Raw genomic sequence first — 5,500 nt, 5'->3', positions numbered from 1 at the left:
TATTTTCGACAGACGTGAAGGCAACAGCAGCAGAAACGAGCCTTATAAATGCTTATAATAAGCAGCATCAGTGTTTTTTTTTTTATCTGTTAAAGAGGATTATTGTTTCATACGTGGACTGGAAACATGTCAGTGACTGTGCCCCCGTTCTTCCACATGGAGGCGCTCTCGAGCAAGGCACCGACATCACCCCCAGGCAGGTGACCCGGTCAGTGCAAACAATGAAGGGCTGTGGTTGTGATACAGAAGGCACAAAAACAAACAAACAACAAAAAAGTACTTATAATACGTGATAGTAAATAGGTAATAAAGCCCTTAAAAGTCCCTGTAAACTGTTTATTAGCATTATTACATTTTAAAGACAAAAACCTAAACATTTATGTTTTGCAATAAAAATTTATAGGCACTTAGAAATACTGAACTTGCTAAGAGTTTATATACTGCATAAGAACATTAATACAAGTTTAATGAGTTTCTTATTCATAGAATATTCTCACGTGGCTGCCATTTATGAGTGATGAAAAATATATCAAGGTTCTTATAACAGGTGTTAGTAAATAGGTAAAAGGCCCTTATAGGTCCTTATTAAGAAGCTTATTAACACTGTTAGGTTTTAACACAATAATAGCAACATAAAGTTGTTAGTCCACAAAACACTGCTGGAGTTTCACAGGAGAACTGTGTTGCAGAACCTCCCAAACAGTGAAAGTGAATGGTGACCAGATTTCAAATGTGAAAAAACAACAGAATAAAAACATAAAATGGTTCCATACTGCTTGTCTGGTTTAATCCAAGTCTCTTAAAGCCCTGACATGCCAGGTTGTCTTAAAAAATGTTATATATACAATTTTTTTAGCCTGAATCTTCACTGTAGATCTTTGGCTTGGAGCCACATTCACATGCACGCCGTCTGAACTGGGAGTGTGTGGTGTGACGGCGTGTAAACTGCATGCAGACATTTTATGTGTTTTTCTGTTGTTTTTTTTTTACATTTGAAAACTGGTCACCATTCACTTCATTTGTTTATGAGATTCTGCGACACCGTTTTCCTCTGAAACTCCAGCAGTGTTTTGTGGACTAACAAAATAAACCCAACCTTCAATCAGCATGAGGGGGAGTAGATTATGACTGAATTTTCATCTTGGGTGAACCATCCCTTTACGAACATTAATAAAAGTCTTATGATGATAATAATAATAGCACCATAAACACAGTTATTGTTAGACTGTAAGACATTTATAAGCATTTATCAGAAACTTCTCAACAGCTCATAGACTACTTAAGAATGTTGATAAAAGTTTAACTTGTTTGTTAAATCTATACTAAGCTGTTTTGTAGCTTCATTAAGATCAACACATACTTTACTGTGCTCTTATAGGCAGTTTACTGAGCACTTATTAACAGTTAACTATGCTTTCATGAATTTTATAATTACTAAAGTTTAATACATCTAAGTGCTCACAAATGTCTTATAACATTAACAATAAATGTGTTTATGGTGCTATTATTAATATTTACACAGTCTAATTAACACACAGTAATGCTAATTAGCAAATTATAAGGACTTAATTGAGCCAAAACAAACAAAAACCTACATAAACAACCCCACAGGTTAAGTGTTCAGAGCCTCAATATGTTTGAGTGTTTAAACTCCTTTTTCATAAGATCTTCTATCAGCGCAAGAATTTAATATAATCTGAATTTCAGCTGTCTGTGTTCTTCATGCTGTCTGTTATGACAAACATTTTTAAGGGCTGAAGGTTGTACTTATCACTAGTATTGTAGCAATAAGAGCTTATAGCAAGCTAAATAAACAGACAGCACTTAATCACTTAGACATGAAATTATCTGGCTTGTGTCTGCATGCCACAGAAAAACGTATGAAACTGTGAAACCACAACAACCACATTAAATCTTCTACATATGCAACAGAGAGTAGAAGTGCAGAAAACCATCCCTGATCTCAGGTTTTATCTGTTGTCTGCATGTAAAACTCAGCAACTCAGAGATTAACAACTTTCTCCACATTTTATTAAAGCATTATTTGCAACTGTAATTAAGGAGGGGAAATGCCCTTTTTAATAAAACTTTATTCTTGTGGCAGTAATTGTTGAATCAGGAAACTTAAATTTAAAATGACAAAAAATGAGAAGAAAAAAATGAGTGGAAGTAACTAACTAATTACAAGTACTCAAATTACTAAAATTAAGTAGTTTTTTTTTTGGTACTTGTACTTTTACAAGTTGATTTTCAAATCTGTACTTTCACTTGTACTTAAGTATGCACTGCACTGTTTAATCTAATCAGTTACTTTTAAAATCATAGATGAGTACTGAGTATAATTTGACACAAACAAAAAACAAAACGCTGCAGCAGCACACGTCTGGAGTGGACTGTTAAGAGTGAGAATGTTAATGATTAATCATCAACTGATTGATCGCCGTTAAGCATTCAACATGTAATCATGGATATTTAATCAATAATTATGGCAGTAACTGCAACTCACAGGTTTGTCTGGCGGAGCGATTTGTTGAACAACGAAATTTAAACTTGAAAGTTGAAAAAGAGTTGAAAATGAGAAAATTCTATGAATTATTAACAATTAATTGATTGTTTGCATCCTAGTTTGGAGAGGAGACTGTGACTTCTGTAGAGAAACAGAAACTCCTGTTGATAATATAACTATCAAACATCAACGATTAAAAGTAACTAATACTCTGAGTAGTTTTATTTTAAGTGTTTTTACTTAAATAGCAATACAGTATATAGTATGTGATGTATACATACTGCAAGTGTGCACAGACATTTAACCCTCTATGGTACACATTATGATGCCAGTGAGGGAAAAAATGTTTGGAGTGTTTTTATGTCTCAAAATAGACTAAATAAACATAATCTGAAGAAATTTTATTTTTATTTTTATTTTTGGAAGTTTTTGGGGTTCGTTGCCTGTAGGCAACATTGTACCATAATGGTGCATAAGTGAAAAAGAACGTTCCTTTTCCAATTTGAACATTGTTTATTTCATAAACATATGCAAAAATATTCAATAACATCAAGAAGTCACAATTCATTTTAAATTTTAAATTAAAAAGAATTATGAAAAGAATTTAAATATATATGTATGTATGTATGTATGTATGTATGTATGGTCATTTATATGTATGTATGTATGTATGTATGTATGTATGTATGTATGGTCATATGTATGTATGCATGGTCATATGTATGTATGTATGCTCATATGTATGTATGTATGGTCATATGTATGTATGTATTCTCATATGTATGTATGTATGTATGTATGTATGTATGTATGTATGGTCATATGTATGTATGTATGTATGTATGTATGTATGGTCATATGTATGTATGTATGGTCATATGTATGTATGCATGGTCATATGTATGTATGTATGGTCATATGTATGTATGCATGGTCATATGTATGTATGTATTCTCATATGTATGTATGTATGTATGTATGTATGTATGTATGTATGGTTATATGTATGTATGTATGTATATATTCATATATGTATGTATGCTCATATGTATGTATGTATGTATGTATGTATGTATGGTCACATGTATGTATGTATGCATGGTCATATGTATGTATGTATGTATGCATGTATGCTCATATGTATGTATGTATGTATGTATGTATGTATGCATGGTCATATGTATGACCATATGTATGTATGTATGTGTGTATGTATGGTTATATGAATGTATGCATGGTCATATGTATGTATGGTCATATGTATGTATGTATGTATGTATGTATGGTTATAACTTATAACCATACATACATACTTATAACTTATAAGTATGTATGTATGTATGTATGTATATATGTATGGTCATATATATGTATGTATGCATGGTCATATGTATGTATGGTCATATGTATGTATGTATGTATGCATGCATGGTCATATGTTTGGCCATATGTATGAATGTATGCTCATATGTATGTATGCTCATATGTATGTATGCTTATATGTATGTATGTATGTATGTATGTATGCATGTTCATATGTATGTATGTATGTATGCTTATATGTATGTATGTATGTATGTATGTATGTATGAATGTATATATGTATGTATGTATGCTCATATGTATGTATGTATGTATGTATGTATGTATGTATGCTCATATGTATGTATGTATGTATGTATGTATGTATGTATGTATGCTCATATGTATGTATGTATGTATGTATGTATGTATGTATGTATGGTCATATCCCTCTATGGTACACATTATGATGCCAGTGAGGGAAATGTGTTTTTATGTCTCAAAATAGACTAAATAAACATAATCTGAAGAAATTTTATTTTTATTTTTATTTTTGGAAGTTTTTGGGGTTCGTTGCCTGTAGGCAACATTGTACCATAATGGTGCATAAGTGAAAAAGAACGTTCCTTTTCCAATTTGAACATAGTTTATTTCATAAACATATGTAAAAATATTCAATAACATCAAGAAGTCACAATTCATTTTAAATTTTAAATTAAAAAGAATTATAAAAAGAATTTATATATATATGTATGTATGTATGTATGTATGTATGTATGTATGTATGTATGGTCATATGTATGTATGTATGTATGTATGGTCATATGTATGTATGTATATATGCTCATATGTATGTATGCTCATATGTATGTATGTATGTATGTATGGTCACATGTATGTATGTATGTATGCATGGTCATATGTATGTATGTATGTATGTATGTATGTATGTATGTATGTATGCATGGTCATATGTATGACCATATGTATGTATGTATGTATGTATGGTCATATCCCTCTATGGTACACATTATGATGCCAGTGAGGGAAATGTGTTTTTATGTCTCAAAATAGACTAAATAAACATAATCTGAAGAAATTTTATTTTTATTTTTTATTTTTGGAAGTTTTTGGGGTTCGTTGCCTGTAGGCAACATTGTACCATAATGGTGCATAAGTGAAAAAGAACGTTCCTTTTCCAATTTGAACATAGTTTATTTCATAAACATATGCAAAAATATTCAATAACATCAAGAAGTCACAATTCATTTTAAATTTTAAATTAAAAAGAATTATAAAAATAATTTATATATATATGTATGTATGTATGTATGTATGTATGTATGTATGGTCATATGTATGTATGTATGTATGTATGTATGGTCATATGTATGTATGTATATATGCTCATATGTATGTATGCTCATATGTATGTATGTATGTATGTATGGTCACATGTATGTATGTATGCATGGTCATATGTATGTATGTATGTATGTATGCATGTATGCTCATATGTATGTATGTATGTATGTATGTATGGTCACATGTATGTATGTATGCATGGTCATATGTATGACCATATGTATGTATGTATGTATGGTCATATCCCTCTATGGTACACATTATGATGCCAGTGAGGGAAATGTGTTTTTATGTCTCAAAATAGACTAAATAAACATAATCTGAAGA

The sequence above is a fragment of the Lutjanus erythropterus genome, chromosome 3 (assembly GCF_056507025.1).
Source record: "Lutjanus erythropterus isolate fLutEry1 chromosome 3, fLutEry1.hap2, whole genome shotgun sequence".
Taxonomy (NCBI): domain Eukaryota; kingdom Metazoa; phylum Chordata; class Actinopteri; order Lutjaniformes; family Lutjanidae; genus Lutjanus; species Lutjanus erythropterus.
Note: the sequence above shows the minus strand (reverse complement) of the source record.